Here is a 14,799-nt window from a genome sequence, read left to right as displayed (position 1 = left end):
CAGCCTTTCGGAAGCCCTACACGAATGTTGGACCTCCTCACCCATGATCCCCAGGAAGGCTGCATTACGAAAGGGCTTAGCCATTCGTCCGACCACCCGGATGTCACTCGCATCTCGCCCCCTGTCCCGCATTAAAACTTTCGCGCGCTTGAAAGGCAGCGGCTGCTCCAGGGCGCCGCTGGGGGTCGCTCGCCTCCCCTTCGCGCGAACCTCGCCTGCCGCAGCGGAGGTGTGGAGCTAAGGCGGCGGCGGCGCAGCCCCGCCCCGAACCGGCCGACTCCCTGCCGCGAGGTCATTACCACGCCTCCTGCTTCTGTGAGGCGGGGAGGGGCGTGGTCGTCCTTGCTGCAGGCTGAGTTCCTCGGGAACAGGCTGCTTTTCGGAGGAAAAAGCCGGACGAATTCCAGCCTGAGCGGGAGCCTGAGAGCGAGAGCGCTGGCTGGAGTTGGGCAGCCCCAGGAGCTGTCCCGCTTTCTTTTCGTCCCCCCCCCCTTCTCCCGCTTGCTGGGGTCGAGAGGCGCATCTGGACGGAGGCGAGGATTGCCTAGAACGAGAAAAGGTGCGGAGAGGCGCCGTCCCGCTTGGGCTCCTTGGCCAGAGTTGGCTTTTGTGGTGTGGATGGTCTCGCGGGTATCCTTATCCTGCTTTTCTGCGCTCTTTTCCTTCAGGTGCTCTGATTGCGGGGCTGCCCGCGGCTTGTCTCCTGGTTGCCAAAAGAGGGGCTGGGGAAGGGGGGTGGGACTGTGAGAGATGCATGGTGATGGGCACAGAGGGGCTTTGGGGTGGGAATTGGGGGATTTCAGGAAACCAGTGGCCACAGAACGAAGATTTGGCGCCAGAAAGGGGGGAAGGAGGAGGAGCAGGGACGATGTCTCGGAGCCTTCTGGGTTAAAGGTCTTGCTAAGAGGCAGCGCTGGCAAAGGAAGCAGAAAGCTGCAGTGATTTAGGCAGGGACTTTTGGAATAACGAGGGGGTGGACTTTGCAGAAAGGAGGGGGGAGGTCTTGGGACTTTGAGGGGAGGAAGAACAGGGGACCGCCAAGAGGACCGTCTTTATTCTGTGGTGCATGGACGACAATTAAACTGGTTGCGGACAGGAAGCAGGAGATGGAGTGGCATAAAAACCTTGCAGGGCTGAAGAATGGGCTTCAGGAATGCAAGATGGGATCAGGGAGAAAGAATGGGAATAAAGAATTGGGGGCCAAAGAGGAGGGACAGGGGCTGAGTATATTGGGTAGGTAGGGAAGAGGTAGGTGGTTTGGATGTTAGAAAAGCAGGTGAGATCTGGAGGGACAATTTAGAGTGCATTTCCTGAACGTTTAAGTGAAGCTGGTGAAGAACCCTGTTGCAAGGATATACACGTTTCTGGGAGGAAGGTTGCAAGCTGTTTATGATTTTCTCCAGGGAAAGTTGGATTTGGATTACAGTAGTTAGTTCTCTGGTGTCCTTCTCTTGCCTGCCTGGTCTTTGTTTAGTCTCAAGGACTCTATGTTTGTGTGTGTGTGTATGTGTTCTGTCCTTTTGTGCGTGCCTGGTGCCTGCAGAGGGATTGAAACCAGATTCTAGGATTTCAGATTTCAGTCTGTTAAGCCCTGAAGCGATTTAGGGTGTGCTTCCAATTTTTGATCCTTAAGAGTCGCTTTGTTCAGGATATCTGTGCTTGATTGGGGATTTGTTTTAGTAAAATCCAGAGGTAACAATTTAGTTGCAACAAGTTCTCTGTTGGCTGAGCTGCAACATGGCAGTGAATAAAGTTGCTGCTGCTGGCGGACTCTGTATTCTGCCTCTGTTTTTAACTGTGATTATCAACTTCTTTGCAAACAGAAACTCCATTCAGTAAATAGCTGTTCACAATGACTTCTGCAAGCCTATCCTTGAATGGAGATGCAATTGTGACAAAAGACTTACCTGTTTTTCTGTGTCTCTTCCAGAAGTTCAAGCCTTTTCCTTAAGAAAGCAAATATATAATTTCTTCCTATTGCCTTCTTCATTGTATTCAGATATATACACACACCTCTAAAGCTCAGCTTTTTGTATATAGCCCACTGGGATAGGATCAGTTCTATTCATTATCTGAGAAAGGGTGGTTAGCCCAGATGTGAGGGGATGTCTGTGAAAAGGAATTGAGGGGTCATGGTTCTTTAGTTCTGTAACACTGTCGTGAGATCATTTTTCAAGAGCTCTCTGATTCTTTTCCTTCCATAGAAGAATTTAGAAGATTAAGACAGGCTTGCAATTAAGTCAATAGAACTTACTTGCCCATCTGTTCACACTTGTGTTGTCATTTAGTCTATTCTGCCTTCCTGTAAGAGAATCAACTACTCTTCATTTTAAGATTTCACTAAAGACTATTATTTGTTGTAAGAAGACTGCCAGATGATTTATAAACAATTTGTTTATCAATCATGTCTAATCATGATCTGTATTACTTCCTTTAAATTGTTTCTGCTTGGAACTCTGCCTGTTTTCTCTTATTTCATCCAGTTGGCATCTTTTTGTCTTCCACAATTTAGTGGAAATTCATTGATTGAAATCTCTTGCATCAGTATCGCAAGCTAGGAATGTTGCAGACATCCCTGGGAAATGAATAAGGCAGTAATGAAACATTTCAGATATATTTGTGACAAATTAGTAAAGGGGAGAAGTTGCAGAACAGGAAAAGTAAAGTAATCAAGAGAAGATGTGTTTATTTATCATTTGTGAAGAGGATTTGTAGATGGGTCTTTGCTATTTATCTCATCATAACTGTAAGATGAGTTGGGCTGAGAAAGAGTGGCTGTCAAATGCTAAATCAGCAAGCTGTACCAATTTGAACCAGCATCTCATTGATCCAAGTCTAATACCTTAACAGCTATAGAATGGATCTCATTCATCTTCTTTCCTTTTGAGGGTAGTTCATACATATTATAGATTAAATGTTAGAAGTATGTGCCATTGAATTCAATAGAGCTTGTTCCTCTATAATTGTGCTGAAAATGACTCTTGAACGGGTTGCAATACATTACATTTTATCCTACTTTTTGTATACTCTATGAAGAGCGCCTATCCTTCAAACATTGCTTAAAAGTGATGACTAGTGATTGCATATTAAGCTGTAGTGTGATAAAATTTAGTTTAAAATGGACTTTTTTTGTAAAAATAGTATAAAAGAAATGTTACTGCCCAGAGATGTTAACTTTTAAATATTTTTTTAGGGGTAAGAGCTACAATAGGTGGGGATGATACTATAAAGTTGACATGCATAGGTGGGGCTAAATTTTCCAGTTTGTTTTTTAAAGCTTGTTAAGTGTACACTGTGGATTACATAGTACATTTTATTTGCTTTCCCACCATTCTTCATTGATAAATAAATTTTCTGCTTATCACTACTGCGATATTAGAGGAGGGTTCATAAGGCTACAAAAAATTTGCTTGAAAGCTGCAAGTTGCCTACTCTAATTTTAAAGGAAAATGAATTGTGAAGTTATGTGTGAAATAATTTGGTTTGTATTATTGGATTACCTAATGCAATTTGAGTAATTAGTTACATTTATAAAGAAGAGTTGCCAAAACATTAATTTATAGTTACATATGCATTAATATATAACCATCATATTGTTCATTTTTGAGGTAAGCAACTTTAGACAAAGCAGAGCAAAAGAGTAAGGTATAGTAACTCAGAAGGATTGAAGCATAAAATATCAAATCAGGTAAAATGAGCCTGATCTTGCTAGCCTTTTGTAAAGCATTGCATGTACTTCAGGTCCTAAGGGTCAAGAAGGAGGTTGGATGGCCTGTTGAGCTGTCTCTGTTAATTGTTTTGTTTGGGTTTATGCTTAGTGACCATTGTAGGTTTTTAAAATTCTTTGTACTTTATGTATATGTGCATGTATGTGTACTGTGTGTGCAGCTGCCCAGAGTCACACTTGCATGTTGGGCAGTCATATAAAAGGAAGGAAGGAAGGAAGGAAGGAAGGAAGGAAGGAAGGAAGGAAAATTTAGTTCATACTAAATAACTCATTATATTTTTCTAATTTCTGCAAACCATTATTGCTTCCACAAAAATACACTGTTTTTTGTTCCTTAAAATCATTACCTTTCTCTTTTTTAAGATCTCATCAATACTGTCCAGCCACAATTTCTTTTTCTTGATTCATTCAATTTGCCTTCATATATTAGCTCTCTGATTTGATTCTCATTCATTCTCACCATTAGCATCAGACGGCTTCAATGTCCTTTTTGTTTTTGTACTGGCCACTCATTATTTAATTTAATTTAGATTAATTTAGCAGCCATTCATTCTTAATGCTATCTCTTTGTTTTACTGTGCATATTTCTCAAGCACTCCATTCCAATTGCATTCAGTTTTATGTTTTTCCTGTTATAAATTAAGTCTCATTTTCATAAAACTAATTGGCTGAATTAAAAGAACAATATAATTTGAATACAAAAATATGCATGTTTTCAAATTCCCAAATAACACATCTGTTACCACCACATGCTTTTAAGATACTTCTCCATAAATACATTAAATAACCAAAGGTTATTATATCGTATCAAATATCCACTGCAAATTCCATGTAGGTGTCAGGAAGGGCATTTGGCCAGTAAATGCTCAGCTCCATTCAGTCACCCTAACTCTCTCCTGTATTAAGGGATTACAGGGTCATAAAAAGAAAGAAAACCCATACTCTTATTGTACACCCTGAATGACATTGAAGCATTTGCTTAGAATATCATTTATTCTTACCCTTGCTTTACACCCATTATTATGCCACTCTTGTCATATTCAGCACAACCTTCAATTCCATGCTTACACAAAATTATCATTGAAGCCATTCACTTTATCAGATGCTTTCTCTAAATCAACAATCATATAGTAGACTTACTTTTTCACATTCATCCATTTCTCATTTACCTGCTAAGTAGCAAAAATTTGGCCTACACATTCCCTACCTAGCAGAAAGTCTTACTCTACTTAGTGTGCAAATTTTGCTTTTTGGCATTTTTTAAAACCTTGCAGTGAGAATTTTGCCCAACACTTTCCTAGGCTCCATTGACAAACTATTCCCACTTAGTTTTTTGTGTTCAGTTCTGCTACCTTTATATAGGAGAATAATAGCACCATTCTTCCAACCACCAGGCAAAGTATAGTCTTCACATGCTTGTTAAACAAGTTGCACAACCACCTTGGGAACAAAACACATTCATATTTTAACATTTCTCCAATTACACTTTCTATGCTCTCAGTCTTTCAATTGTTCATCCTTATAGGATATATGATTTTCTTTTCACAAACATTTAAATATCTATCTCAATTTTAATTTTTGATTTGTCGTTATCATTTCTATTCAAATCCCTGATAGACACTTCTCAGTATTCTTTCACTTCAGTTTTACCCAAATAATCTCACTCCTTTGTTTTTAATTTCATTCACTCAGTTGTAAGATAATTCTTACTCCTTTTCACTCATGTCTTGCTTCTTTTAACCATTAGTTGCCTGCCTTCTCTACATTCTTTGCAATTATCCTTCTATATGCAAGAAATAAAGAGATAGTTGTAAAGAGTGATCCTTGTCAGCAATTCATTCCAGTCACAGTATAATGGGAAGGATGCATAGATCTTACAAACTATACATTTCACAACTGATTGCCTTCACTGCTTATTTATTTTATAGGAATGAGCAGTTAGCCTCAGCTCCTGAAGATCAGCTCCTCTAGATTAGCTTTCTGCTATGTTTTACTCTAAATATTATGGATTCACTTTTGTTCTGAGACAGTGACTGTTATTGTATTCTGTAAAAAGCTGTTTCTCCTGAAATATAGCATACAGTAAAGAAGGTAGTGTCTTCTTCACAGTATCGTAGATTGGAATGAGACTTTTAGATTATCAAGGCCAATACTTTGCTCAGTGTAGAAATCTAAATTTAAGCATTACTATCTACCCCACCCCCCTAAAACATCCAAGAAGGGAACCATCTGCCCCAGTGATTGGAATATTGTCCAATGGTTTTTGTTTTTAGGATTTTTTCCCCAAAAAACCTCCCAATCAATACGAATCTTATCTTTCTGTCACCTAAATCCATTATCCCATATTCTACACACTTGAAGGGGGAGGTGGGGGGTGGGGTGGGGGGTGGGAGAGATCTTGACTGTCATCTGTGCAATACCTTTTCATATACTGGAAGAGTGCTAATTATTTGACAAATTTATATGGCCACCAAACTCACTCAGAGGTGACTTTGAGCAACTTACAACATTAAAAACCCACAACATGAAAACCCATACCCTTCCCCACAATGGCAGCAGCAACACAATTATTATATATCCCCACTTTGATCATCTTTTCTCAAGGCTAAACATCTTCAATCTCTCCTCATAGGACTTACTTTCTAATTCTCTGATCATCCTCATTGCATTTCACTAAACCTGCTCAAGTTTCTCTGAATCCTTCTTAGAGATATTTGATGTGTGATCTGAACAATAGCAGAATGCAACAGAAGAATAATTATTCCACACAATTTCAAAACAATACTTCTGTTGATACAGGCCAAAATTGCATTTGCCTTATCTAGCAGAAATGTCACACTAACGACTCAAAATTGATTTGTGGTTGACTACTGTTTCAAGATATTTTTCATAAACTATCTTCTTGGAACAGTAGCGCAGGTATCCTGCATTTGATTTTTGTTCCTAAGTTAAGAACTTTGCATTTGTCTTGGTGAAATTTCATCCTGTTGCTTTTAATCTATTTTTGGGACCTAATATGTTCATTTTGAATTTTATTTCTGTCTTGTAGTATATTCACTGCCCTGTTCAGTTTTGTATCATCTGCAAATTTAAAAAGTCCTTCAACCTCTTCCTTCAAATTGTTAGTAAAATATTAAAGAACACTCAATTTACCTTTTGACTTTTGAAAGCATTGTTGTGAAAACTCTTTCAAAATTGGTAGGAACGGGAGTTATATAAAAAACAATTCTGGTCATATGAGCACATTTCTAAATGAAGTACCTGGCTCCAATCTCCTTCCATTTTTATGGGAACCCAGGGCATTAAAAAAAATAAATAAAGGTGAAACTGGAATATGCCACATTCCCCCATCCACTCTTTTAAAACAATAAGCCTGGAGTTTACTTAAATATTTTAAAACATTCAAAAGAGTATTTCATACACATACAGTGATCCTTAACTTACAACCATTCAGTTAGTGACTCTTCAAATTTCCATTGGCACTGAACTAAGTGACTTATGTAGTGCTTGAATTTTGATCATGTGGCCATGGGGATGCTGCAAAACTCATAAGTGTGAAAACTGGTAAATTGACACTTTTTTTACTAGTTTTTACACTTATGACTCTTGCAGCATCCCTATGGCCACATGATCAAAATTTGGGCACTTGGCAACTGGCATGTGTTTCCAGGGTCATATGATCACCGTTTGTAACCTTCCCAGCCAGCTTTTGACAAGAAAAGTTAATGGGACAAGCTGGATTTACTTAACAACCGTGTGATTCATTTAACAATTGCAGTGATTTGCTTAGCTGCAGCAAAAAAAATTTGTAAAATGGGGCAAAACTCACTTAACAACTGCCTTGCTTAGCAATAGAAATTTTGGGCTCAATTCTGGTCATAAATCAAGGATTACCTATACTTTTTTTTTTTTGAAGTCAAGTTTTTTTATTTATATATAAGTATTATGAATACAATGTGTTGTCTGGGCATTTCATTTTACAGAAGAAAAAAAACAGATATACTGATAGTAATAATAATATATGTAATAATTATAACCATATTTATAATTATATTAGCTTATTTATGATCATATTAATTCTATTAGCATACTTATAGTTAAAAAGCAACATTTATATTTTACTTACACATAGCAATGCTCTTTCTTCATCTAATTTCTACCTCTTATCTCTTAACCATTGATAAAACATATTCCATGTTAAATAATACTCTGTATCTCCTTTATCTTTTCATTTCAATGTCAATCTATCCATCTCTGCACAGTCCGGTATTTTCCAAATTATATTTTCATCTGGATTACCTGTGTCAATTTTAATTCTTTATTCTGCAAACATTTCTGTCATGGGCTACTGTGATGTTCCATCTTTTTTTTTTTTATAATTACAATCAGAATGAAATAACTGACTTTTGGGGAAAGTTGAGATCCTGGAAATCATGATTTGTAGTAACTAAGCCTCAAGTTTATTTCTAGTTGTACATTTTAGAATGACTTCCCCAGGAAAGTGTATAGTTACTGTGATTCTAGGACAAATGCATAGTCAGTCAGTTCTATGTTTCAAGTAATTTTTTTGTACATGGTATTTTATCCTATTGTCTGAGGAGTTAAAATGGTCTATTTTGGTGTGCTATGCCTAAGATAGCTATAATTTTATTATGACACATGCGTCTTCTATGCAGTCTTTTTTATATCTAGCTTCTCTATTATTCCTTAGTTAATTGTGTTTTAGGTTTTTTCAAAACAGACAAACCCAGAAATATTAGAAGTTATTAAAGTTGCTGTATTAATTTTTTAACAACGGCAGTGCCACTTTCATACTTTTGCTTTGGATAACTTGTAGAGAAAAAGCACTTAAATATTTTGATGGAATGTTTCATAATTCGTTTAAACACCCTTCAAGTATTCATCTGAATTTTTGGAGGGCTTCACACTAGGTAGGCAATAGAGTTATATCTTCAGTTCTGTTCACTGTTCTTCTCTTGCCTGCATGTAGCTTGGCTATATTAAACTTTTTGTACTCACACAGATTTAGGTAAGTATACATTCCTCTATGTAATCTGAGATCTAAGTACACTCTTCCATATAATTTGAGTAAAGTATTGGATTGTTTGGAGAACCATACTTTCATTCAATGCAAGGTGAGTACATTACCCTGTCAGAACATTCAGCTCAACAGGTGGAGGTTGGGAGTGGGAGAAAGGGGAACATTATTCTTTGCGCAGATTGAAGCCCCTCAGATGTTCAGATAAAAGCAGAAGTGAACTAATCCAAAATATTTTATTCCTATCCATGTAGGAATAGCCCACTTCTCCTTTTGGGATTAAGTAGAGATGTACATTGGAAGACCTAAAGGGCCAATTAGGGGCAGATCATCATGAAAAAAATAGACGATACAGTATGTTGTCATTAAAAGTTGACACTGACTTGGCAGCATATAATCAGGGATGTGTAGCACTTTAAATTTTAAAAAGCTGCTGTGGAGCATACAAGGTTTCACACATAGCTTCTCTCTGCAAGTCTTAAAAAAAGCCAGCTGCTCTTTAGAGTTGCAAACAGATGCTTTGTACATGCCCCTGCGAGTTCATGTATCCCTTTTGGGAATCAGATCTGAAGCACGACACAGCCCTAGGACTAAGTTGCTCTTCGCAATTAAGGGTTCCTCATTTTTCATCTTGCACACAGTGCAGCTGTTCACGTAAAAATAACAAGAGATGGGGTATTCTACCCTTCTGAATCTTCTAACTGGACTAGCCATTTTGCTACAGTCACAAGTCTTATGCAGTAGAGAGTTTAGGAGTCATTTTGGCAGATTCTTTTAAATAGTTTTAAAAGTCACCCATGGTAGCTTTGTAAAAATACTAGCTGCGGGGGTAGGAATAACAATGACATAGTTAACATAATGTGACATAACATAACATGAATAACAATAACAAAACATAGTTACTGACTTGGGATGTGGTGATACATGACTAGAGAATTCCATAATGAGCTTCAGATAGCAGAAGCAAGTGGCAGATAGCTACCTATTTCTAAGATCAATAGGATCTTCTTACACCTTTGTTTGCTAATGAACACATGCAAAAATGCTAAAGGAATTTGTGGAGTTGTTAAGCCTGCATTTTTAAAGTCATTGACTAAATCCTAGCTATCAGTCCAATCTCTGGAAGGAAAGTGTGATAAGAAATACCACTGTGATCTTACTACATTCAGTTTATTATGCTGAAGTATTTACTTCATTTCTATCCACACTCCTATAAATATTTCCTTTGAATACTTTATGCATAGCCTAGTGATGGTATGACAGTTGAGTGTCATCAGTTTGACTCTTATGCCATGTGGGATTGACTCATTAGTTCAAACATCTCATGTTAGCTGCAGATAATTGAATTTATCCCATTTTCAAGCATTCAAGAAACTTCTAAAATTGAAATGCCATCCATAGTGTACATAGAATTGAATAGGAAAAAATGATTTTGAGTCACAAATAGACTATTAAACAAGGGATATGAGATGCTACATTTCTGGTAATCACTGAGAGTTTATCCTTGTACAGATCGATTTATGGCTAATTTCTGGTGAGATTTTAACTGAACTTCCCAACTATCTCAGTTTTCCATTCTCAGATATTCATCTTTTGGCACTGTTGGCAGTGAGCAATTTTATCTTATTAATAAAGGAGAGCCAGGTTGGTGGTCTGATTAAGACTAGAAACCAGACATCATGAGCTCTAGTCTTGCCTTGGGCACAAAGCTAGTTGAGCAAATTTGGGGCAATCCCTCTCTCAGCCCCAGGAAGAAGGAGGCGAAGGCAAATCTGAGAAACCTTGCCAAGAAAACTCCATGGACTTGTCCAGGTAGTCTCCAAGAATCAGTTACCATTGAACAGAAGAAAACAACAACAACAACAAAAAGAGGAATTTAATCCTCAACCAATCTGCTCATTCATTCCACACAATTCCTGATTACTGTATCTGTGATTAGCAGGTGGGCTGTTTAAATGAGACTGCTGTCTGTCTTTGGAAAAGATTACATTTTCCCCATATATATCTAATGTGAAGAAAGGGGAAAGAAGAGATATACAGCAATCAATTACAAATGACTTAATCTGATTCTAGATTGCAGTTGTCATAGCCTAATTTCTCTGTATCATTTCTCCTCCTGAATACAGTGTCCTTTACTAAGAAGCTTGTTTGTTTCTTTCTAAAAATTGTTCTGATGATTAAGGCATTTGGAAACCAGCCAAGCAAAACCCTTCTTGACCATAAGAACTATACTTTTCAGTAACACAGCCTAATTTTATAAAGCTAAGAATTGTTTGATATTGTAATAATAAAATTATAAAGTAATATGAAATTGATGGCCTTTCTTTTTCTTATAAACATAGTAGAACTAGCATTGCTTTTAATAATGCATCATTGTGCTGGTCTTTGACCGTAATAAAGATTGATTTGAATGCAACGTTTTTGTTTGCTTATTTGGGAAGGGTAATAAAATACTCAGGGAACATGCATCAGTTGATTCTAAATTTTAAATAGTAATCATATGGCTTAATTATAAATACAAACCATCCCTGTGAATTTAGTATATCGTGTGATCATTTTAGTTCAGTTAATCATGGATTGGTGAGTAATGAAAAACCAGTCTTTACATTACATATTTCATGGCTGAATTTTGCAAACCGTGCTGTTACTCTAACCTGGTTTAATTTTGGATTAGCCACTGTTTGCATTAACATTTTGTTTGTAATCCTGTGTGTCATGAATGTGCAGGTAGGGATTTATTAGCAAAATTGCTCAAGTGTCTGTGTACTTGAGCAATTTGATAATTGCTAGATAATTTTTATACATTTCCAGTGTTTCTCAATGTTGGCAACTTTAAGATACGTAGAACTCAACTCCCAGAATTCTGGGATATACCAATAAGAAATACTGATTTCCGAGATGCTTTAATAAACTGTAGGAATAAAATAGAATACCATATTACAGTCTGTAACCATTATAGATAGATTGTATGCTGTGATATTTGCTGGGTATTATTTTCATCTGAAATAATACGGGAAGGGCAGAAAGAGCTTTTATTAATTTTTCATATCATAGATTCAACTATCTGTTGAAAGAAAAATCTCAGTATCAAATATTGTATTATCTTGTAGTAATGAGATCTAGCCTAAAAAACATTGTAAGTTAATGGTACAGATTGGCTGAAATGTCATAACTGGTGTACAGTTCTTGTCTTACTAGTCATGTTAAAATGACATCTAAAACTACTTGTAAGAAATAGAGCATATCCATCTTACCTTGAGGGTTGGATGAACAGCCTTATTTTCAAGGCTTTCCAGAACACCATCAGAGTGAGAATCGTATAGATCTGGGGAGGGGCAGGGAGGGAGGCAGGGAGAGGAAATCTCATTCCAGAGACCATATGTATTTCTCTTCTGCAACAGGAATGCAAATGCAACCTTTGAAGAGCAGATCAAAAGCTAGATTGCCATTTAGCTTTAATCTTAAAATGGTGTAACTTAAACTTTACTATCTCACAGTATCCTAAGAGGATAGCTGAAGAGCTCAAACCTTGTGGTGATTCTTTTCATATTGTTTAAATGTAACCATCAGGTGGTGGTAAGACTAAAAAAAACCCTACAGAAACCATCAAATGAAGAGAATTGAAGTTTTGTACTTTTAATATCTAAAGGCATTTGTAGTGTATCTTATGAAAATGGCTTTCACACTTGCTCAGTAGAAGATAAAGCTGCGGGAAAGATTTTTATCTAATGATTTGTAGCCACTAAAATGCTGAATCTGCTTTAAATTATCATTCTGAAGATGTTCCTAAACACCTTTACTCAACATTCCTGAATGTTGATGGCTATGCCTCTATTTTTGTTTTTGTTTGCATTTGAATAAGAACTGTTCCACTATGACACTGAATTAGTTTAATGGGGTTTAAAGAAAAGCAGCTTACGTGTATTGATCTGATTGATCTTATTTTAGGTTAGTTTTTCTCTCCAGCCAGCTTGCAACCCTTTGTTCTGGTCTGAACATTACCACATAGATGTTGTGGTAATTCTTGGAATTTTTTTAAGGCAAATTCAAAGAAACCCACAAACACCATTGTATGGTGAATACTGTTAATAACGTTAAAACATACTTTGCCTGCAACATTTTTCTTAGTAGTTCAAAACATTCTTCTGTAAAGACTGAAGCCATCTGGCCATGTGATTTGACTGGGCTCATCCAGTGACATGAAATATTTTTTTCAAAGCGGGGAAGGGAGACCCTTTGATCTACCAGAACTTGAAAAGTTTAATAGCCAAAACGACTACCTACTGCAGTGTTAATATAAAAAACATGCACATGGATTTGTAGAGCCTTAGAATTAATAGGAATCCATAAGGCCATTGAAGTTTTATTATTGCAGAAATCTAGGCTAAACAGTTCCAGAGATATAGCTGACTTGCCTAACTTGAACACATCTAATGTTAGGAAGGTTTTTTTCCCCTAATATTTCCTAAACCCATCATTCTGTGGTCCTGCATTCAAACAACAGAGAACACAATTGGAAATTCTATATGATTTCCTTTCAGGTATCATGTATATAAACTGTATATCCTTTAGTGTTTCTTCATGGGATTTAATTTAATTTTTTGATCATAATGTATTGCCCTTTTCTGAATTTTTTTTCAGTTTCTCCGAATCTTTTTAAAAATATGGTACTGATCACATTACTTTAAATGGTGTCTGACCAAAGTAGAATAAATTGGAACTATATTGTAGAGAAACCACAATTTACTGGAGCATAATGCAATCGGTTTGAATGCAGTGGATCACATTTCTGCTGTAGTTTGTAACTTTGTCATCATAACAGCCTCCCTTTTATGGAACTTAGAGCCCACATTGACTCACGTTGCTGAAAAATATTGACACAACCTATAAACATGTTGTGGTTGGAAATAAATAACTTTACTTATGGTGACTATAGGCAAGTACTCACTATGCTACCCTGTCAAGCACAGCTTCTTTCAATTGTTGGATGTTCAACCTTGCGCCAGATTTGGTGTTTGATAATTAAAATAGTGAAAGGTTGAATGTCCATTATAACCTTATTTTCTAAGGCTAAATATAACCTTAGTAAATAACCTTACTAAATAAGGTTATAACGGACATTCAACTTTCACTGTTTAATTGTCTCTTGTGGGCAAGAAGTGTCCAATTTAAGATTAGCCCTTTTTTTCAGATTTGTATTTCCTATTGAGTTTCACTTCAGTGTAAGAGGGCCTCCACTATTCCACTGTTATTTTGGCAGGGACAACTATTGAAGGATCCATCTAAACCTTGCAAAGGACCTAGAACCTTTAATATTCCAAAGAGAGAGGTTTCATATGTGCATATTGCACACTTTTTCAGATTTTTTGCAGAGCCCATACTCTACAAGATGCATGTAGCTTGGCATTCAAGGCTGAGTGTGGGAATGGGTACAACATTTGACCCATCTTAATTGCTGTGGTTCTAATGTATTGTAAGATAGGATTTTATTGAAGAACAGCATCCCAAAAAACATGTAATGTTCCCACTGCCAGGAAGCAGAGTTTTTAAAAATACAAATTTAGGAGAAAAATATGAAACATATTTTGGTGACTTGCATATTCTTTGCATATATGTGGCTTACAGTACTGAATGCAAATCTATTTAGGGCATCATTAACAGAAACCAACAAGAAATATAGCACAACATATTTTATCCTGATCTGAGCAAATGTGTGTTGGGGGAACACATTTCTCTGATTTTACATTTACTAATCATGGGTTGGATTTAAAGTAAGTTACTTCTATTTTACTCCCACTGAGTGAGTGCATAGATGAAAATTCTGAATTGATTCCTTTGCTATTCCATAATATGTAAATGCTGTATGTTTTTCTTTGCTGTACAAATTGTATTTTTCATTGAGAAAGACATCCGTGATTCATTGAAGAATCAGTTATGACATAAATATTAATTGTCTCACCAATACCCAAAAATCTGTGTCACACCAACAAAGTAAAATATATGAACCCAATTACTCCTGTACTTCACTTCCCTT

At 36.9% G+C, this 14,799-nt stretch overlaps 1 protein-coding gene across 1 annotated transcript in view; it reads left to right on the top strand.

The window, feature by feature from the left end:
• The first annotated feature begins 514 nt into the window (after nt 1-514).
• The window catches only part of MYO1B (myosin IB), a 142,270-nt gene continuing 127,985 nt past the window's right edge, over nt 515-14,799 (top strand). The window contains exon 1 of the mRNA XM_070956840.1: nt 515-559. The gene's annotated coding sequence lies outside the window, so the exon portion shown is untranslated. The remainder of the gene's footprint in view (nt 560-14,799) is intronic.

Source organism: Pituophis catenifer, unplaced genomic scaffold, assembly GCF_029215685.1.
Source record: "Pituophis catenifer annectens isolate HBS135680 unplaced genomic scaffold, rPitCat1.0.hap2 SCAF_1, whole genome shotgun sequence".
NCBI lineage: Eukaryota > Metazoa > Chordata > Lepidosauria > Squamata > Colubridae > Pituophis > Pituophis catenifer.
This window is presented reverse-complemented; position numbering and strand designations above follow the sequence as displayed.